The 22,925-nt window shown below is 42.6% G+C and overlaps 1 protein-coding gene across 1 annotated transcript in view; it reads left to right on the top strand.

Moving 5' to 3' along the window:
* Positions 1-1,690: 1,690 nt before the first annotated feature.
* Positions 1,691-22,925, top strand: part of SNTG1 (syntrophin gamma 1) — a 628,960-nt gene continuing 607,725 nt past the window's right edge. The window contains exons 1-2 of the mRNA XM_074987189.1: positions 1,691-1,789; positions 2,826-3,118. The gene's annotated coding sequence lies outside the window, so the exon portion shown is untranslated. The remainder of the gene's footprint in view (positions 1,790-2,825; positions 3,119-22,925) is intronic.

Genomic DNA, 22,925 nt, shown 5'->3' with positions numbered 1-22,925 from the left:
TGCTGTCTTCCCCCACCATTCCCCTCACCGTCGCCCCACTGTCCACATGGCTGTACACTTTGATTCCTCTCATCCCTCTACAAGCGCAGCCTCAGCTTCTCCATGCACCAACTACAGGAGAGGAAAAGAAAGACAGGAGGCCTGGTAGCTGTCAGCACATGAACTGTGTCACTTCTTCCCCCCTCCCTTTCCTTCCTTGCTTTCACTGAGCCGTTAAAGGGGCTCCTGGAAAGGCAGGATTTGCCAGAGCCTCCCCCTTTGTATCTCTTCTACATATGCAAAATAAATAAATAAACCCCAGTCTCTTCTACTACCCACCTACAGGCTGTGAGGCCTCTCCCCACAACAGTCCTGCACAATCCCAGCTCCGCTGCTTGGATCTCAAGAGATCCAATACAAAACACATTCCTTCAGTATTTCCAACCTGTGAATACAGAGAGTGTAGGTGTTCTTCCTACTCTGACAACGGTCTTGGCATTGTCTTAGCTGACCTCCCCAGCAGCAAATACCCAGACATAGCACCTGCATTCTACCACAGTCTAAAATACAAACACAGCTGCTTGTGTTGCAGGGACAGAAGTGAGAAGCCAATGCACCACAGTGCAACACTGCCTTAAAATTTGTCCAGGAACAGTGTTCCCTGTAACCTCTGTGCTTGGGATATCACCCAGGTGGGATCCAGCTGCTGCCCAGCCGATTGGCAGAGCACCCATAAATGCCCACGTACGGCAGCATATGTTTCTATTGGTGGTACACATCCACACATGCCTTGGTGCACCCAACAATGTATTCCACACATGGATGGATACAATTGGAAGGCCAGTAATCATAAAACCCAGAACCTGCTTTATTCACTATTCTACCAAGCCCTCCCCCCTCCACCAAAAGAAATGTCCCCTCCCAACCCCCCAACAAATCCTGGTACAAAAACTGACACTGCCTCTAATTTGGCTCTTTGCTTCTGGCTGCATCATCCCTCCTTGCACTACCTAACTTTTAGCACCAGTGCAGAATCCAGGGCCATATTCATCATAATTTCCCCAACATTATCTCTTCTCCTTCATCCACACCTCATAAATACAAGGCATGCTATAAATACCATTTACCCTTTGAAATTGCAACTAGTTATGACTGTGTCTTAAATACAGCATTAGGGGGAGGCATTGGGTGTATCTTAAATACCTTAGTGATAACAGCTGGAGACAACCCTCAGCTCTGAGATGCTCCATAAATAATCAGCCATTCCAATGAGGCAGTCTAGGCCATTGCTAATCTATTTGCAGACAAGAGCAGTGAACAAAGTGTTAGTTCCAGTAGCAGATAGAACCACAACAAAATGAAAGGGCCAGGGCCCAATTTAGATCACAGCCAAGGGGTTCTGGATTATATAGTTTGATTGACAAGGTAGGGGTTGAGGACAGTAGCATTTCCTTTACTATGGAAAGCTCCCTGTAGCTTTAAATGAATCTCTTGTTTAAAAAAGTGCTAGATAACTTGCTGAATATAGAACTTGATGGATTATACTTCCCATCTGCCAAGGACTAACCACATGACAAGCTAGACAATGGGGACAGCATTGCATTGCATGACGTACTATAAGAGAAGAGGTGGTGAAAGAACGCACACACGCCTAAATTAGCTACAGGTGCCCAATTAAAACAGTTGCCATTGCAGGGCTGGCCGGGGCCGACTTTTGGAAGCCATGTGTTCCGATGTCAGGGTACGCTCCCTGCGGGTTGGGTGAAAGCTTGGCCGGCCCTGTTTGGTTTCCGGGCACATAATTGTCAAGGTACAACGCGGGGCTGAAGTTCTCCATTGAGACAGGCGGGGGAGGGGGGACAGGAGCTATCAGCCCGTCCCTGTTCCCATTCCGTTCCAGGGCAAGGTTCTGGGGTACTTTGGCCAGCCCTGGTGGCCAGGAGGGAGCTGGGGCTGGGGCAGGGGGAGTGGTACAATAGCAGAAGCGACACTGGGGTGGCAAACGTGGTGCTGGCGCTTTATTCCTCCCAGGGGCTCGGAGGGCGGCAGAGCCCACCGGTTGGCCGGATCTCTGGGGCCCCAGGTGGAGGTGGCAGGTTCTCGCGGCACGGGGCTCGCTGGGCCACGCTCGGCCTGGTTGCGGGGCCCCAGCCGGGGTGGGGTTGGCAGGCTCCACTCTCTCCCTCCGGAGCCGCCGCTTTGCCTTTCCGCCCCCTCGACAGCGATCTCCCCGGCAGCAGCAACTTCTCCCAGTCACGTGGGACGGCCTGGCGGGGGCTCGGATGGCAGCGGGAAGCCGCCTCCCCGTGCCGGTGCTGAGCCTGGCGAGCGCGGGTCCCAGGGGCTGCCCCGCGGGTGGCGGCCCGCGCCCGGCCCCGTCTCCCGCAGCTCGCCCGCCGCGCTTCGCCGAGGCGCTTGCTGTGAGTTGCCCGCCGGCTGGACTACCCTCTCCGCCTGCGGGGGGCTGATCGGCCCAGCAGGGCTCGGCCAGGGACCTGCCCGAGGCCGGATTTCCTCCCCAGCTCCGGGAGCAGAAGCCCCGGGCCGCGCAGCCTTGCGGGAGCTGGGGCGAGGAGGTGGCGAGCCGAGCAGGAAGCGAGTGTCGGGGTCTGGAGGGCGGCGGGCAGCTCGCGGGGGCTCCCGGGAGCTCCGCTCCACCCCAGCGGGGATGGACAGCGCCCCCGGCCGCGGCAGGCACTGGGGCGCCGCGCTGCTGCTGCAGCAGGTGCTTCAACACCGGCTCGCCTCGCTCTGCTGCTGAAAGGGCGGCGCTCCCCCCTCCCTCCTCTTTATCCCTTTGCTTGTTTGGGTGGACGGCAAGTAACCCCCTTGCATGCCCCCGCCAGCTGGCACGGCGGCGTCATTCCGCTCCGGAGTTGGAGAGCTCGCCAGCCACTTCCCCCCGGGTTGTTTGGGTTTACACACCAGTGAGAAAGGAACTTCCCGGCGGCTGCGATTTTGAACCATGGGTGCCGAGCTCGGGGGCGAGGAGGGCAGCGATTTTCTTTATTACGCCAAATAAGCCGCGGAGATGTGCCGGAGCGGGTTGGAAATACTTTGGCCATAGCTCTTGGAGGAGATCCGAGGAGGACAAGCTCTGCAAGGGACAGCAGCTCGCCTGACGCAAGCACATTGGCAAGTAAGTCCCCGGTTCCAGTCCTTCCTGCAGACAGGTCTCACTTTCATGCCTTTGCAAGTGTAGGGTTGAAACTCCTCGTCTGGAGAGAGGGCAGGCGGTGGAGTCGCTTGAAGTCCGAGATCTCCTCGCGGTCTCTTTCTTTGAGAGGGTTGTGATAGAGGGGCTCTGTTGCACCCCAGCCTGGGTCCCACTGTGTGGAAGTGCATTGTAAACATCCGTTTTGCAGCACTTATGTGCTTCAGCTTCACAAGAATGGTGTTAAAGGAACAGCGCCGGGACTCCTTGGGCAGCTGCAGCCGATGGAGATGATGCCTTCTATGTTGATTAGCCGTCAGCTGGGTTTTCTTTGTGTTTGTATGCAACTAAATAGTGGCAGTCTCTTTACAGAGTGCATTTTAGCAGCAGCTCTTGTAGTTGTAGGGCAGTTCTGTTTGTATCTCAGGCTTTTATGCAATGCAATTCGGTAACTGAATTTGGTCTGCATATTTTAACTTTTTAACCAGGTCCTTTGGTAATTGCCTGTTTCTCTAATGCTCCCTCTCTGTGCCAGTTTTGTTTTCCTGCTCTCCCCCCACCCCCTTTTTAAAAAAAATACACATTGATCTTCCTGGGGCTTGACATTTGTCACAAAAGAAACTGAAATCATACTGTACTCAACTGTTAACAGGGCATACAAAAAAGTCTAGTAGGCCAGGTGACCAGTTTTGCTCCCCTGGAAGTTCGTGGCAAAACTCTACAGAAGTGGGAGTGGGAACAGGCCCAGGTGGCTGTAATCTCTTTCTAAAAATTCAGTGAAGGTAGCAGCTCAGTTCTGAACAAACTACCCTGCAAAATGCCAGATCTCGTGTTCACCTTTCAGCATAGCTGGTGCCTAAGCTAACCAACCTGCCTCACCATATCACCCTCCACTCCATCTCTGAAGATGTGATGCCACAGAAGGCAGGCAAATAGCAAACTTCAAACATGTTTAATTATGTTTGCCTTTGATTTTTTTTTTTTGTCGTAGCATCTTGTCTATGAGACTAAACATCACAATTTTACTGTGACCTTGATGAGCATCCTGCTTCATCATGAGGCTTCACAGAAGGGGGGAAAAATCCAACCAAACATTTATGCTGATTTACAGGCAAGCACTGATACTCTACTTGGAATGTAATCTGTTTCAGTGAGCATGTGGATTTCAGTAGTGGTAGTGAGGGTAAGGGGTGGGAGCAAGGATGGATAGTGTATTTACTTACATGAATGAACTTTCTTTACTGTTACAACATGAATAATACTGTGTGCTAGCTGCAAGTAATGTGGAGGGATTTCCTTCTATTGAAAAGTAAATGGATATAAAATTATTATTTTTTTTTCTTATTTTCTGAACAGAAGCCTCCAGGAAATAGGGACAGATACTACCACCAAAAAAAATGTTTCCAGGTTAAGTCATTTTGATTTGTCAGCTCTGAAGGTGTAGTAGAGGGAGAGTTTTATGGGGCTCCCTACACTTATATATATGAACAACATTAACATAATAGGGTAAAAACCAGCCATGTGACTAAACAACCAGTCTACAGTAAAATAATAAAATAAGCCTTTTCCGTGTGGGTGACATGCTGCAGGTAATATATAATTTGATGAGTATCAGCTATTTGCATATACTTTCAAAAGAGCTATAATATGGTTAAGATGTCTGACATGCGCAAGATACTGTTAAGTATTTTGTAAGACTGCTATAACTATTGTTAGGTTAGCTAATTACAGCTTCTTTCTTCTAAATGAAGTAGCCAGATTCTCACTCTGTATGTGTGAATCCAGTATTTTGCTAAAGAAGTATACCTGTGGGTTTACAGTAGTAATTCCCTCCTCTGTTGCAGAGTGGCAGGCTTTCACTAAGCCAATGCCAGAGAAATAGTATGCATTGATCTGGAATTAATTTAGGGTATATTAGTGTGGTCCCTTCCACTGTGACCATACATGACAGCTAATGGCTGATTACATAAGTGAATGACTTTTCAGCAATCACATCAGGTCTGCCACCTTAGAACAAAGTACACAGTACTTTTTTTTTTCTCTTCCTTTTAAATTGTACAGTTTAACTTAATGCCATAAAGTGAAGTCATTGACTTCACTTAATCTGCATTTGCCTGGGGAAGAAGGAAAAAACCATAATTTAATGATGTGTCATTTTGGCTTTTGCAATATGTTGTATGATTGCTATGAGATAATTTAATGATATGCCCACTTCTCTGAATTAGAGAAAGTGTTACTGTTTATTCATTTAGTCAGCTGTGCTATTCAAAAGGATTATTCTGTTGCATGGCCTAAAGCAAATTTTCAATTAGCATGGCAAAGAAAACTATTCAGTGATTTTTTTTTTCTCTGATAAAATTAAAAAAAAAAAAAAGGGAGAGGTTAATATTAGGAGTTGAACTTTTTGAGTGTAACCAGAGTATTAACTCACTATAAGAAACATGTTAAGGAATTGATCAAAGGCATCCTTCACCTTTGCTCCCTGACTAGGGTGATAATCACTTGAACATCTTTCCATGTATATGTAATAAACATGTTTAACTATGAATGCTAAAGTACTTCATGAAAACCACATTTTCCCACAAGTTTTATTACACTGGTTCAGCAGCCTAGCTTACTGTATACCTTTTAAATTACAAGCTTCCAAAATATAAGGCACAGTATGTTCAGCTTCAAAGTTCAGACTTTTATTTCTGTAAGTTGTGGATAACACAAGGCTCTTTAATGCAGAAGATGGTGATTTGATTCGGGGAGCCTGAAGCACATATAAACATTGCAAGTCCTTACTAACTTCATTATGCTTGTGTGGGACTACTACTATTTGCTCAGTAGACGCTGGTGTCATGCATAAACCCTAAGTGAAGTTGAACATATTGCACAGCAAGAGAGGTTCATATAGTTATCCAGCTCCTATACTCTGGCACTCTTTTCTGCTCATGTTTTGATGAACAAAAGAGCACCTGGTGCTCAATCTTCCTCCATCATGCAGCCTTGAATCATATCATTTTCAGAGGCTAAAAACATAAGCTCCTAAGCTACATCTACACTAGAGTTTTGTTGACAAAACCTGCAGAACTTCCACACTGAAATGGGTTCTGATGACATACTGTCAGTAGAGCTTGGCCGTTTTGTTGACCGCCTCCTGCCTTTTCTTCACGAGGCAGAGTGCCTTTCTTGACAGAATCTGTAGACGAAAAAGCAATGGGGATGCTCTGGAGGGCTCTCTCTCAACAGAAAAGGTTTCTGGATCACTGGGTGGCCCTGTCTACTGGGCTTCTGGTTGACAGTTCTGTCAAGAGCATCCGAACAGTCCGGCCACTCTGTCAACAGAGCAGATCAACAGAGTGATCCATGTTCATGTGTGGCTGCGAGCTGTCGACAGAAGTCTTGTTGACAGATATCAACTGACAGTAACGTCTATCGATGGATTGCTGTAGTGTAGATGTAGCCTGTGTGTCTCAAGTACTGAGAGAGTCATTCTTTTTTTAATGCCACTTCCTGGAAGTTTCTATGGCTGGCTTTTCTGCTGGCATTCATTTTTAGGAGGAAGAAATGTAAAGTATATAAAATTAGTAAATGAATGTGGTTTAAGTTGAGCTGCTTGTTTTGAGCAAGCACTTTTAGAAGCTAATGGACCCTGATCATTTTAAGTGCTCTGAGGATGCTGGGGAGGAAGAATATTGGTGTCCTCACAATCTGCTGACTAGCTTTTTGCTCCATCCACATCAAATGTTTTGCTTCCAGTAAGGGGCAGTCTTCATGTTGCAGATGACACAAATTCCTCCCATTTGAAAGGAAATTTCCAGTTTAATTGATAAATTAAATTGACTTAAATGGAATTGTATGTAAAGACCATGTAAGGGGAAAGTTGTCTTGAAAAATTAGAGATTGTTCCGTCAATCATTTTCTTTTTTTCCCCCCTTACAGCTGTTAGACTTATTTAATAATGCATGTCTCATGATAACCAGGAGCTACATGACCTTATAAAGTTTGCTTCATTTTGTTTTTCACAATCAAATTGATTCCGTTCAGATGATTGAGTCTGTGCAAGACAATAGTAATGCCTTGACTTGCATTTTTTATTTTTTTGAGGAAATGAGGGGAGAAGAGGGGGAGTCGTGACCTCTAGCTATCAAAGTCAATTACAAACTCCTCAGGGATTTTAGTTATCAATCCTCTGGGATGTTTAAGGTTCATGTGTTTCTTGTACAATGGTTACAACTTTTGTATTACAATAAAACGCTGCCATTGTAGTCTTCAGCTTAAATACGTAATCCAGTTTTTGTTCATTTTCTTTTATAGTCTCAAGTACTTAACACAAAAAGGTTGTGAGCAATAGCAATGCCATACCTTAGCAAAAGTTATGCAAGTCTCGCAATATTTTGAAGGACTTTTGTAGCAACTGTTAATAATGAATCTTACGGTTAAGCTTCAGCAGCACAAATAGGCATTGATTTTTCTTTGGCTTCTTTTTGAACCTGAAGAAGTAAAGTAACACCATTAGAATTGTGCTCATAAAATAATTCACGCCCAGCTCTTCATATGACATTGTGCAGTGGAAGATTCTCCAGCAACTGCTGTAGAGGACTGTGGAGTAAGTTAATGTTTTCAACTTGAAAAATTATGGGGAAAATATCAGTTCTCCAGTAAAGATGGGCTGTAGACTCAGTTTTGATCACATACCGCTGTGTTTCTAGGCCCAGTCCCAGTTTTGTTAGCTTTATTTACATGAGTTCAAAACTTTATTCATATACCACCATCGTTACTAGATACTGGATTTTAAAATAAATGTCTCAGAGAGGTAGACGTGTTAGTCTGTGGCTTCACATATAACAAGCAGTCCTCTGGCACAGCAGAGACTAACAAATTTAGTCAGTCATGAGCTTTCGGGGTAAAGCCCACTTCTTTATATGAATAGTGTTTTACCCATGAAAGCTCATGACCTAATAAATTTGCTAGTCTAAGTGTCACAGGTTTGCTTGTTTGAGATAAATCTGCACAGTGTTTGACTGTAATGCAGATCAGCTGTTATCCAGTATTAAAACTTACATCACGCTATGGAGGGGAATTGCCATTGAATGCTAAAGGTATTTCTTTGTTAAAAAAATCAGTTGCAGGATATGTCCTTTTAAAACTTGAATATATTTTGGAGTGCCTCTGTACTCAAAAATACTGTGGATGCTATGCTTTATTATCCTTGTATGGAATGACTTTGAGAGAACATTGGGATCGGGGTGGGGGCAATGTGCACACACACATGTACTCTTTAAAAAGACGTACTTTAGACTTTGCACCATTCAGAAATGGGTTTAAAAATATAACACTGACAGACCCAGGTTGCTGGCATCAGGGATTGAACCTGTGAACACAGGGGCTAAAGCTCCGCTCGACTGCATGAGCTAAAGGCCAGCTACAGAGGGGTGATGCGCTTGTGGGTTCAATCCCTGGTGCTGGCAACCTAGGAGTGTCGGTGTTACAGTTGGAGGCTTGTACGGGATGAACTGTTGGAAGGTCTCAGAAGCTCGGGACGTGCTTCCTCAGCTCATGGAAGCATGTAGTACTCAGAAGTACTGAGACCTCATGCCAGGGTGTGTGAAGTTTCTGCTCTACAGCCTTGGCTGATAGCTAGCTGGCCTTTAGTGCATGCAGTAGAGCACAGGGCTTTAGCCCCTATGATTGCAGGTTCAGTCCTTGGTGCTGGCAAACTGGGTTTGTTGGTGTTACAAAAGCATGCTTGAATCACATGGTGCCTAGGAACCAAATTGTTGATATGGTAAGAATGTGATCTTTTCAGCTGCCGTAGAGGAGACAATCCATAGCAATACTCCCCCTGGGAAAATGTGTTGGTTGTTGTGAAAAGAAATATTTCTTTGCCTGTTCAGCACAAGCAAGTTTTTATTAAATCTTGTGTCATTTATAAAATGACCCCACTGGGGAAAGCTTACTTGAACGCTGCCAGACATTTGTAGACAAGGGGCATGAAAGTCACAACCTTATCTAAAGCATTATCCCTTCTCATTGTCTGTCAAACCACTAGAGTTGTAAAGGACCTTACTGGGTTAACAATTTCATCCCTCTCCACAAAAATGTTTGCTTTTTACACTAATGCTTTTAGCTTCTAAGGCTGTGGCTACACAACCCCTTCCTTTCAGAAGGGACATGTAAATTATGGCCTGTAGAAAATGTGAATGAGGTGCTGATATGAATATTCACTGCCTTATTTTCATAATGGCAGCCACCCAATCCGTTAAAAGTGCTGATTTCAAACTAAAAATAGCTGTGTAGCCGGGGTCCCTTCAAAAGGGTGCCCTGATTTCAAAAGCTATTTTTAGTTTGAGATCAGCACTTTGGATGGGTCAGGTGGCTGCTGTTGTGCAAATGAGGTACTGCATATTCATATCAGCAGCTCACTTTCATTTTCAAACAGCTGTAATTTACATGGCCCTTCCGAAAGGGAGGGGTAGTGTAGCCATCGCCTCAGTTTGTTCTTAAACCCTTAGAGATGCAGCGTCAGCTACTTTCTTTGGCAAGTTACTGTGTTAGTGCAACTGTTTACTCTTTAATTCTTCTAATGGTTAAATTAAATCTTCTTTGCATTAATTTTAGGCCACTATTCTTTTCCCCTTTGCCACACAATAATCTCTTTCCATTTTATACCTTTTTTTAAATCTCCTTGTAATTAGCAATCATATACCCTCTTGTATTTTTTTTTTTCAAGCACTAGATATTACATATCTGTAACAACAAGAACTCTTGTGGCACCTTTATAGACTAACAGATATTTTGGAGCATAAGCTTTCATGGGCAAAGACCCACTTCATCAGATGCATGAGGTGGGGGGGTGGTTTCAGAGGGATATTTTAAAGAGTGGGGTCCCAGTAAGAGGGAGGGCCAGAGCTGACAAGGTCTATTCAGCGAGGTAGAAATGGCCTAGTATCAACAGTACTTATCAAAAGAGCTACAAACAAGTCAGATCAGACAGGGGGATGTGAGCCTTTGTCAGAGTCTAATGGGGAGCTATTAGCACCCAAAGCAGAGAAACTGCCTTTGTAAGCTGCGAGCCACTCCCAGTCTCTGTTTTAATCCATGGTTAATGGAGTCAAATTTGCAAATAAATTGCAGCTCAGAGATTTCTCTCTCCATTTGATTTTTAAATTTTTTTTGTTTCAGAACTGTCACCCTTAAATCTGCCACTGAGTGTACAGGGAGATTGAAGTGTTCTCCCACAGGTTTCTGTACATTACCATTCCTGATATCTGATTTAGGCCCATTTATTCTTTTACAGAGAGACTGTCCAGTTTGGCTAGCGTAAATTGCAGTGGGGCATTGCTGGCACATGATGGCATATATTATATTAGTAGATGTGCTGGTAAAGGAACCCCTGATGGTTAGGTCCTGTGATGATGTCACTGGTGTAGATATGTGAGCAGAGTTGGCAGCGAGGACTGTTGCAGGGGCTGGTTCCAGGCCTGGAGTCACTGGTTTGTGATTTGTAGTGGCTGGTGAGGATTTGTTTAAGGTTGGCAGGCTGTTTATAGACGAGGACAGGCCTGCCTTCCAAGGTCTGTGAGTGTGGAAGATCGTTGTTCAGGATGGGTTGCAGATCACTGATGATGCTCTGGAGAGACCTTAGGTTGGGGCTGTATGTGATGGTCAGTGGTGTTCTCTTGTTTTACTTGCGAGACCTGTCTTGTAGCAGGTGGCTTCTGAGTACCCATCTGGCTCTGTCAGTCTGTTTCTTCACTTCCTTAGGTGGGTGTTGTAGTTTGAGGAAAGCTTGGTAAAGGTCTTGTAGATGTTTGTCTCCGTCTGATGGATCAGAGCAAATACAGTTATATCTTAGTGCCTGGCTGTAAACAATGGGTTGTGTAGTATGCCCTGGATGGAAGCTGTAGGCGTGTAGGTAAGCATAGCGGTCCGTGAGTTTTCGGTATAGGGTGGTATTTATGTGACTGTGGCTTATCTGTAGAGAAGTGTCCAGGAAGTAGACTTCTTGTTGTTCTCGAAGCTACAGACCTCACACGGCTACCTCTCTGATACATATCTGTAGATTCTCATAATGCTTCTCAAATCCGTTTAATATAATTGGAGTCTGAAGTATTATTGTAGTATTTTTTGTTTTTGCATAGCAGAAAGCTCTTAGTACTACCAATCTGGGGTTCCCATTTATCTCTTTCACATACCTGCTACTCACACTGTTGATTTTCTTTTTTTCCAATCACATTGTTATGATCTTTGTATCTAACTTGTTGTTCCCTAACATTACCAAATTCTTCACTGCATAACTCTTTTCCAAGACAGATTCTGATTTTTATATTTCTGCTTAGTGTTCTATCTCTCCCTCCATTTGTTGTCTGTCTTTATATTAATAAAATATTACCCTATCTGATTTTGTAATGTCTACCATTGCTAATGTGACTAATGCATAACATTCTGCCTGGAGTGTGAATATAGATATTAAATAATAATAAGTCCATTATTGATCCCCTTGAAACCACACTTAACATTTTTGCTCAGTCTGCTTGATGCCTTTTAATTACCGCTTTGTATAGGGTCTATCAATCACATTGCGTAGCCATAGAAATGGCGATACATTTAGAAACATCTATAGACTTGTGGGAAGCAGAGGCTATTGCAAAATAGGAAAGAATGAAATCAGATTGAGTGGTTTGGAGCAAACCTGCCACTAGCATATTTCAATGTGTGTTAGATGAACAGCAGTCAATATGGGATGAACTATTCATGAAAAGGTGTACTGGCTTGTCTTTCTGTTGACTTTGAATGTTGGATCAGACCCGAAGTGCCCATACTCCCTTGCTTTCAATGGAATTTTGGCCACTTATGCTAGCAGTCAATCTTATAAGTGGTAAAATCATAATTCTGGGGAAAAGCATCTTCTTTGTCAATACATAAAGAACACCGATTGCCGCATAACATAAAAGTGTATGCTCAACTAGAAACAAAAAGCAAAGGTTTCAGGAGTTTGTAGTGGATAGCTTAAAGTGAAATGTACATAGCTCAGGCATGAGCCATTAATTGGACAAATACTGCAGGTGGCCCTAAATCAGTACCTAGGAATCAGGCCTTTGGGTAGGCATCCTGATTCAGGGTTCCAGCATTTTCATAATGTTTATAAAAAGCCTCATCCACCTCTTGTATTCAACTAACAAAGTCATGCAGGGCCCTGGATTTGGTGGTGATGGGGGACTTCAATTATCTAGATATATGTTGGGGAAACTAATACAGCGGGGCACAAACTATCCTGTAAGTTCTTGGATTGCAGTGGAGACAATATTTTATTCCCAAAGGCTGAAAAAGCTACCGTGGGAAGCTGTTCTAGATTTGATTTTAACAAATAGGGAGGAATTGGTAGGGAACTTGCAGGTGGAAGGCAGCTTGGGTGAAAGTGATCATGAAATCTTAGAGTTCACAATTGTAAGGATGGGAAGAAGGGAAAACAGCAAAATAGAGATAATGGATTTCAGCAGGGCAGATTTTGGTAAACTCAGAGAGCTGGTAGGTAAGGTCCCATGGGAGGCAAAACTGAGGGGGAAAAACAGCTGAGGAGAGTTGGCAGTCTTTCAAAGGGACTTTATTAAGGGCCCAAAAGCAAGCCATCCTGCTGCATAGGAAAGATAGAAAGTATGGCAAAAGACCACCTTGGCTTAACCAGGAGATCTTGCATGATCTCAAAATAAAGGAATCGTATTAAAAAATGGAAACTAGGACAAATTACAGAGGATGAATATAGTCAAACAAAAGAATGCAGGAGCAAGATTAAAAAGGCTAAGGCACAAAATGAGCTCATACTCGCTACAGGCATAAAGGGAAACAAGAAGGCTTTTTAGAAATACATTAGAAACAAGAGGAAGACCAGGGACAGGGTAGGGCTATTGCTCAGTGAGGAGGGAGAAACAGTAGCAGGGAACTTGGAAATGGCAGAGATGCTTAATGACTTCTTTGTTTCGGTCTTCACTGACAAGTCTGATGAAGGAATGCCTAACATAGTGAATGCTAGTGGGAAATGGGTAGGGTTAGAAGTTGAAATAAAAAAAGAAAAAGTTAAAAATCACTAAGAACATTTAGATGACTGCACGTCACCAGGGCCTGATGAAATGCATCCTAGAATACTCAAGGAGCTGATAGAAGAGATATCTGAGCCTTCATCGATCATCTTTGGAAAATCACAGTAGACAGGAGAGATTCCGGAAGACTGGAAAAGGGCAAATATAGTGTCTACTTGTAAAATGGGGAGTAAGACTAACCCAGGAAACTACAGGCCAGTCAGCTTAACTTCTGTGCCAGGAAGAATAATGGAGCAGGTAATTAAAGAAATCATCTGCAAGCACTTGGAAGGTGGTAAGGTGATTGGGAACAGCCAGCATCGGTTTGTAAAGAACAAATCATGTCAAACCAATCTGATAGCTTTCTTTGATAGGAAAATGAGCCTTGTGGACAGGGGAGAAGCAGCAGATGTGGTATACCTAGACTTTAGTAAAGCATTTGATATGGTCTCAAGTTATATTCTTATAAAAAAAAAAAAAAACAAAAAAAAAAAACTAGGCAAATACAATTTAGATGAGGCTACTGTAAGATGGGTGCATAACTGGCTGGATAACCGTCCTCTGAGAGTAGTTCTTAATGGTTCTCAATCCTGCTGGAAAAGTATAACAAGTGGGGTTTCACAGGGGTCTGTTTTAGGACCGGTTCTGTTCAATATCTTCATCAATGATTTAGATACTGGCATAAAAGGTACGCTTATTAAGTTTGCAGATGATACCAAGCTGGGAGGGGTTGCAACTGCTTTGGAGGTTAGGGACATAATTCAAAATGATGTGGATAAATTGGAGAAACGGTCTGAGGTAAACAGGATGAAGTTTAATAAGGACAAATGCAAAGCGCTCCACTTGGGAAGGAACAATCAGTTTCACACATGTAGAATGGGGAGAGACTGTGTAGGAATGACTGCAGCAGAAAGGGATCTAGGGATTATAGTGGACCACAAGCTAAATATGAGTCAGTGTGATGCTGTTGCAAAAAAAACAAACATGATTCTGAGATGCATTAACAGGTGTGTTGTGAGCAAGACATGCGGAAGAATGACTTCTCTCTACTCTGCGCTGGTTAGGCCTCCGCTGGAGTATTGTGTCCAGTTCTGGGTACCGCAGTTCAAGAAAGATGTGGAGAAATTTAAAGAGGGTCCAGAAAAGAGCAACAAGAATGATTAATGTCTAGAGAATGTGATCTATGGCAAAAGACTGAAAGAATTGGGCTTGCTTAGCTTGGAAAAGAGAAGATTGAGGAGGGGGGACATGGTAGTGGTTTTCAGGTATGTAAAAGGGTGTCATAAGGAGGAGAGAGAGAACTTGTTCTTTGTCCTCTGAGGATAAAAGAAGAGGCGATGAAGTTAAACTGCAGCAAGTGAGTTCGGGTTGGACATTAGGAAAAAGTTCCTAACTGTCAGGGTGGTCAAACAGTTGAATAAATTGCCAAGGGAGGTTGTGGAATCTCCATCGCTGGAGATGTTTAAGGACAGGTTAGATAGATGTCTATCAGGGATGGTTTAGACAGTACTTGGTCCTGCCATTGGGGCAGGGGGCAGGACTCAATGGCCTCTCAAGATCCCTTTCAGTCTTAGTATTCTATGAAATATTCATCTAAAGGAAAATCCCACGAAAATGAGCTGTGGGGAATTGGTGGCTGGTTGAGAGTGGGATTAATGCAGTTCTTTTAGTGAAAGATGTGTCTTCACAAAGTGGTGTGTTTTGTCATATTGGGCAGGTTTAGTGTGTCATGCTGTAATATGGCCTAGTACTATATTAGTGCTGGGCTATGATGTTAATCAGTGAATTTTTCTTTTTTCTAGAAGACTAAATCATTGCAAAATGCGTAGAACTCCTCAAATGGGCCCAATTTGATGATTCAGTAGCTTATAACATTATACAGCAGTACACTACAGTTCACATACCTTTTGTTCAAATTCATCAGCTTTGATGTGTCAGCCTAATGACTATAAAATTCAATCCTAAAAACAAGGCTATTCAGGAAAGCAGTGAAGAATATGGTGAAGTTCCATTGACTTTGGTGAGACTTAAGAACATGCTTAAGTGGTTTCCTAAATAGGGGTGCTTTCCTGAACAGTGCGGGGGTAGGGAGGGGTAAAGGCATTTGCCACTCGAGGTAGTGCCTACTTCGCACTGCCCTTAAATCTAATGAGATTCCTTAGAACCCTAAGGATGTGTCTACACTTGGAAATAAGTTCAAAGTTAGGCACTACATTGAATTAGCTGGCAGAGAGTCTACATGCATTTTTCCCTTACTTCGAAGTCCTAGGGAGCCCATCTTCAAAGTCTTACTCCTGGGAATGGAGTAAGGACTTTGAAGATGGGCTCCCTAGGACTTCAAAGTAAGGGAAAAATGCGTGTAGACTCTCCGCCAGCTAATTCAATGTAGTTCCTAACTTTGAACTTATTTCCAAGTGTAGACACATCCTTAGGGTTCTAAGGAATCTCATCTTCCTGGGAATGGAGTTGCAGATGCTTTACTTCAAAATAAGCAACTTCAAAGTTATTTTTGTACTGTAGCCACAGCCTGTGTTACACCAAGTAGTAAATATTTTTCAGGTTGGATCCTAACTTTGCTTTGTGTTTACAAAGGACAATTTTGTTCGGTACACTTTTTTACTTTATCTATCAGAAAAGGAGCACAAAAGAAACTTTGGTAGCTACAAAAATTAATAAAATCAATACGCATACTGAACAGACAATTCTAAGGCTAATTTTATCAGTGACACTCATTGGTTTGCTAGGGGATCTATACCACTCACTCTACATCTATACCAGAACACCTTTTAATGAATATAAGGTTTCTTTTGTGGGTGGTACGTAGCCTTTTAAAATTAAAGGCAAAATTCTGCTCCTTCCAGCAACTGTGCATCTGAGTACAGATGTTATGGTAGGCAGCCTCTCTTCAGGAGGAAAGGAAAGTATACTTTCAAAATGTTTCCACACCTACTCATGAAGTGAGATGCTAATGCCGGCAAGGCCTGAGGGCTAAGAAAACATGGCACGGTCCTCAGCTGGATACTGCCCATCCCCTCAGAAGCTGTACCAGTAACAATACCACGGCATATTATTTAAACAACTCTTCAGCGATTTGAATAGGTCCAAATCACAGGAGTGCATGTTGGTGCCATTGCAGAGTAGCATTCATGTGAGTCCTGCAACACGGTACAACTCCCAAGGTTCTGTCTCTAGAAATGCTCCCGTGACGAGCGTCTACTTTGCACTTCTTCACTCCCTTGCCACCACGGCAAGTGCAGAGTTCCACCTCAGCTGTGCATCCTGTTGGTAATAAATCACATTACCAAAAGGTGAAAAAGAATTAGGAATTCCAAGCAAGACCCTGTAGGCTAAAGTAAACATTTTTAAAATAGGGAGCCCATTTGCAAAAGCTTTCTTTACATTTGTGACATGATTTACCATATCCAGCTACATCCTTCAATGGGAAAAGAAGTCATGTAACACTTTAAAGATGAACAAAATAATTTATTAGATGATGAGCTTTCGTGGGGCAAGCCCACTTCAGATCTGGAGGTAGTGCTGTACTTCAAGGGCTTATTATAAGGCATAGTATAAAATGCGTTAGTAGTGATCCCTTAACGGGTGTTAAATGGCAAGCTATTAAGTGCTATGTGAAATAGATTACTCTGTTAAACCAACATATGTAGGTTTAAGGAAGTTGTTATAATAACGTAAGAGTTGTTCATGCTTACTACCTGAATTTCAGTTATCAGATAGAAAACTTACATAAGGTATTCTAATGAAACACAATGGTAAGGAATGAATGCTGCTTTTATGTCTGTTCATTCACTTTATTTTCTCTATTGTCAAATACAAACTACCCAGCTAACTAGGATTATCTGGAAACATGCAGCTACATAATAAATTCTTCATGGTTGGATCATGGTCACAGGACTCTCACCCTGGAGATGCATTGTGGGAGGGGTTTGAACAATTTAACCATGAACCATCTGAACCATGTGTGGGAGAAGAGGGAGAGTAGAACAAGTTGATTTTGTGTTTCTTGTGCTGTGACACAGGGAGGCAATGAATGACTTTGGTAGAAAGGAAGAATATATAGTGGAATTTCTGCAGGAGGCAGCTGAGTGACTATCTGAAGGGCAAGAGCGTGTTGTTAAAGGGTGGGATGGACTGCTCATGATGTGCAACATGAGCTATACGCTATTGTTTTGATGTTACCAACACTGCCACTGCTTACTGGGCTCTTGGAGGATATTTAGAGGGAACTTAGAGCTAAATAACAGCAGAGAACACTGAGAGCCAGGATGGGCGGCTACAAACAATTTTATGGGACCACAGGAAACTTGGCTACACCCTTGATAAGTGGTTGTCCAGCTATGTACAATCATGCCGTATTATGGATGTTGCCGGATTAGACAGTTCCAGATTGGAGAGGTTCAATCTGTAGTGTATATATTAAACTATCTTTTTATCCATTCAAAGACCTTATAGATTTAACTAAAATGTCCACCCTTTTCAGTCTCCAGTGTAACCAACATCATTCATTTAAAAATAAAAGCTGTGATATAAAATGCTGTGTTTTGTATTATAGGGCATTTTCTAAAATCAGCTATACAAAGTGAACTGTCATATTTTAGAAACTAAGAAATGCAGACTGCATGAAAACGTGTTTTGTAAAAAATTCTGCAAACTAGTTGCAGACATCTAAATTACTGTTTTTGTTTTATTTTGGGACTTATTCTGGATGCAGATTGAGAGCAGTATTTGACTTTAGGTTTGTGACTTAACAAATTTTTGTGCAATGAGCATATGCTGCAAGATGTCATAGAGGTGAGTAGTATTTTGTCCTAATGGTTTTTTATCTAAGCAGCATAAGATTTATAGTGAAAAATCTCTAGCCAGTTGATAAGGTAGTCTTCTGAAGTGATGGATTGCTTAAAATTGGCAAAGCAAAATACAAACCTCTTTCTGCAGTCAAATATACTGCACATACAGTTTCTTACTGCAATCTGCATTTCAGTGTAAAAACTGCATTTGAAGTCAGATGAACATGAGCCCTGCAGCCAGAGAGTGTCTTTTGAACCTAGCATTCGGGTCCTATGAGAATGGTACCATCTGACACGCCCAGTATCATCAAGCCTAAACATTCAAAATCATGAGAACCTTTTTAAAATAAAGATGTTTTTTAAAAAAGGAAAGCTGAGATTTTAAGATTCTTGGAGCTGAAGTTTTAGGAAAATTTCCAAATATCATGAAATTCTTAATAGAGTTATGAGCTATGTAGCTTTCAGTTACGCTTCCAAGAATTTTTGGTTTTTTTTGTCTTTTGAAATTTCAACAGATATCAGTGGGTTTTTTTTTTTTTTTTTTTTTTTTTTAAAACATATTTTTAAACTTTTTAAATTTTAAATATTAGTTTTAAACATTTTTAGTTATAGTCACAGTCTGCAGAAATTATTAGCCAATAGGTCAGTTATTTGAGGTTCAGAAATGTTGACAATTTTGTTTTAATCATTCAAAGCATTACATCACAAGTCAAAATAGCCATTGTAGAAATCAAACTCTCATTTCTCATGGAATAGTTTTTTTTTTTTTTTTTTTTTTTTTTTTTGCCCACCAATAATTTTCAATTGTTTAAAAACATTTTTGTCGGTTTGTGTATGTACAGTGAAATTGATTTTTACTGATTACTTACAGTAACACGTGTATTTATAAGTGTAAGGCAGATTGATTTAAGGAATAGTATTGTCATCACCAGTACAATCTCATTTCCTCAATTAAAAGCCCTGTAGTTTTTCAGAACTTGGCAGGTTTCACGTAGGACCTGTTTTACTTGGTTAAATATGCAACTTTCTGCCTTTCACAAAAATTAAAAAGCCCCTCCCTCTTATTCAGTAAATGCATGTTTCCTTAGTTGAGCAACTAATAGTGATTGATTTTGTTTGGCCCTTGATTGGGCAGTCTGAAAGAAGGAATTCTTTTCCACACTTCCCTCACAAATACTAAGCTATTTTGTTATAGTCTGATCAGTGCTGCTGTGCTGGTTAGTTTCTTAGCTTCTGTCACTAGTGGCCCACAAAAGTCTGGCTGTTGCTCCAACAGGAGCTGTGAAACAGCTCTGTCAGGGATGGCAAGAGTCAGGCTGCTGCCCCTGACAGGAGTGGTTTCCCAGCTGCTGTCAGTGGTGGCAGCCTGACTCTTGGCTTCCACCACTAACCGGAGCTAGAAAGCTGACCAGTGCACCAGGTGCTAGCTTCCCACCACTCACAGGAGTTAGGAAACTGACCAGAGCAGTAGTGCTGGTCAGTTTCCCGGCTTCATTGAGTGATGGGCAGCCCAGAGCCAGGAAAGTGACCAGCGCTACTGCTCTGGTCAGTTTCCCAGCTTTCCTGAGTGGCGGGCAGCCCAGCCCAGCTCCCTGACACTCAGTCACGTTGACCTGAGATTCATGAAACTTGTGTGTATATCTTGGGGTTCTGCTGTAGATCAAAGACCCATATATGATGGCTGTCATTAACCTCCCTGCATAACAGCATTTTAACTGTAATAGTGTAAGCCCATAAATGTCTGGAAACAGACAAAATATTATATTTTTTTGGAGCACGGACTGTATTTTTGGCATTTGTGTGTATAGTGCCAGTCTGATTTAGTTTTTGATCCTAAATTGGGGTACTAAGTGCTATCACAATACAACTAACAATCCTACATCCTGTTAATAAGTTAAGGTTGCTGTGAACTTTATTCCCTTCACTTGCTGCCCCTACATTTTATATGGAGTCTGTGGTACTTGTAAGTTCCCATCATGTTTCACTCTTGCTTCTGAGCCCTGGTTTTTGTTCATGGGAAAACCAAAATACTCTTATTTCTAACTCCATACCTGTAGGTCCTTTATATTTTTAATGCAGGGGTTTAATTTTAGCGTTAAATTTATGGTGCTGTCATTAAATTTTTGTCACTGTTTCTGTTGGATGCTCCTCTTACAAGTTTATCGCCTGGCCATAAAAATATACTCCAGGCAAAAAACATAGTTTGTGGGTTTGTTTTCAAGTAATCCACCAGTCTTGATAATGTGGTGTTAGTATTTTATCAACAGTCTTTTTAAGATACATAGCATAGATGCAGAGAATCTTAACTCAGGCCCAGGCCCACCTGTAGGAGAAGCAAAGGGGGTGATTGCCTTAAGGCCTGGTGATTAAAAGGTGCCCAAAGCTCAGCTGCTTTAAATGGTCACGAGTGCCATGCCTTGTGCTGCATGAAGCCCTGGGGGGGGGGGCGTGAGGGAAAGGGAAAGGTGATCCAGGGAGTGTGCAGGGCAGACTGCCATCATCCCAGCCCTTCTGGTCAAGGCCCGTCCCCTCCAATATACACCTTGCCCAGGGCCCATGGAGGATGTTGGTTCCTTTGCTCAGGTCAGCTTCTTAGTCTAACGTAAAAACAATTAGCTGATGTCTGTCCATGTTCCTTCTTGAAATATTAACTATTTTATAATCTCTTTGTGCCAGTACAGATCTAATTAAATAAATGTTTGGTTTTTTTTTTTTTTTTTTTAAGGAAAAAACCTATGCCAAAGCCTCTTACTATCTTGAACACACTAACATTCCATTTTTGGTATACCTCTAGATATAGTAGAAACAGGTTTCTACAGGTCACCATACTTTTGTACAGAACAGTGGTTTCCAAACTTTTTGGCATCACACCCCCTTTTGATTTTTTGAGAAACCCTCACCCCCGTCTCTTCTTTACCATCATCCAACCCCCTCTTTTAACAAAATATTCAGTTTATTGTTTAAAATAAACACAAACGTGATATAAAATGTTGTTTAAAATTAAAAATAAGCACCAATATTTTCTTGGTCCCTTACAGGTACCTGGTGCAGCCCCAGCTGGCCAGCTACTTGAGCCCCATGCCAGCCGCTACCACTGACCACAACAGCTGCCTGCCTGCCTGAGGCCTGTGCTTCCAGAACCGCCCACCTGAGCCACAGCTGGCCAACTACCTAAGCCCCGTGCAGGCCAGCTGCCTGCCTACTCTCCGGCTGCCTAAGCCCTGCATTGCCAGGACCAGCTGCCCACTGACCAGCCGACTACCCTAGCCATGGGCCAGCTGCCTGAAGCTGCCCACCCAAGCTGCATGCTGCCAGGGCCAGCCACCCTCCTGCCATCCCGAGCTGCCCAAGCCACATACTGCTGGGGCCAGTACCTGCCTGCCAGCCCAAGCCACCCATGCCTCATGCTGTTGGGGCCAGCTGCCAGTCCAAGCCCCTTGAACTCTGCGATGCCAGAGCCAGCTGCCCAAGCACGGCAATTCCCACAAATGCGCCAGCTGCCCAAGCCGCTCCCATCCCACGAAGCTGGGCACCACCAGCCCCCTGCAGTTACCCCATCCCCATCCTCCTCACCTGAGGCAGGCACCCCTAGCCCCCCATCTAATCCCATTCTCCTTCCCCCCCACACAAACCCGCACTCACTCATCTTTGCAGGAGGCAGCTAGCTCCACGTGAGTTTTTGCCAGCTAACCGCTTATTATAGCGGCTGCACGTAAATTGGCAGGGGCTGAGGGCCGCAAGCAAAGACTAGCTCTTTTTGCAGGTGTGGGGGAATGACAAGGGGGTGCTGGGTCACCTCATGCCCCCCTGGAATTTCTTCACAACCCGCCAGGTGGGTATGCCCTGCGGTTTGGGATACTATATCTTGTGTGGATGCATCTGAAAACCATTTTGCTACTATGAAATAGCTTTAATACTGGAGCTATTTTTAATTAGTTGCTTACATTTTTGTTGATGTTGACAGTTCCATTTCCGTTCATTATTTTTACAGAGCAAATCCCTTAAAATGTTGGGCTTCTCCCCCGCTCATTTAGGTAATTTGCCCAGAAAATTACTTTGACATTTCTGCAATAGCTCTTCATCTCTTAGTTTAAACCATATTATCAACATTTCATATTCATTTTTGCCCAATCTGTAATCCCTGATAGATTTTAAGAATTAACCTAAATTTTTATTCTGATTTAAATTTCAGTCCTGCTTCTGTTTTACTTTTATTTCATGCTCTGTTATTGTTCTTTCCCCTATTATGTAATCCATAGATACTTGTGTGCTATTGTGTTTATCTTTGTAATGCTCTATGAAATACTTCCTGAATCAAACACAATCCAAAAGGGAATCCTTTAAAACGGTAACACCCAAATGTTGTGTTTAACTGTGCGTAACAACTGACAGTTTTGCTCAAATACTTGCCAAAATACATTTTTTGCAGCTAAAGAAAATTACTTTACATCTGACCTTTCTTGAAACATTTCTTCCCTGATAGATATTTTAAAATGTTCCGTTACCAAACTTAATTTAATCTTCTACATATTAAAAAAAAAATGATCAGTTTTTCTTTTCTGGTACTGTAGTACTAATGAATTCACCCAATCATTCAGCTCTTCCACTCTTTTCATTATATTTGAATTAATCATCCTTTCCGAATCCTCTTTTAAAAATCATTATACCTTTTTGAAGCCTGGGGTACCTTTTTCAGTTGCGTGTATAAGTGGTTTCATTTATACATTGTACCCTATTTACCCATGCTAGTGAATAGCTAACTGAAAATTGATGTTCTGTTTCCAGCATTCCATAATCCTTTATAGTCTGCATTCTTTCAGTTAGCTTTAGTGGTAAATGTGTTTCTAAACCTAAATAGCCTTATGTAATGTCAGTTTTGTATTTTTTTTTATTCAGTTACTTCTCTAAGACTTTTGAAAAAAT

The sequence above is a fragment of the Carettochelys insculpta genome, chromosome 2 (assembly GCF_033958435.1).
Source record: "Carettochelys insculpta isolate YL-2023 chromosome 2, ASM3395843v1, whole genome shotgun sequence".
Classification (NCBI taxonomy): Eukaryota; Metazoa; Chordata; order Testudines; family Carettochelyidae; genus Carettochelys; species Carettochelys insculpta.
The sequence above is the reverse complement of the archived record's forward strand: the minus strand, read 5'-3'. Positions and strand labels throughout refer to the sequence as shown.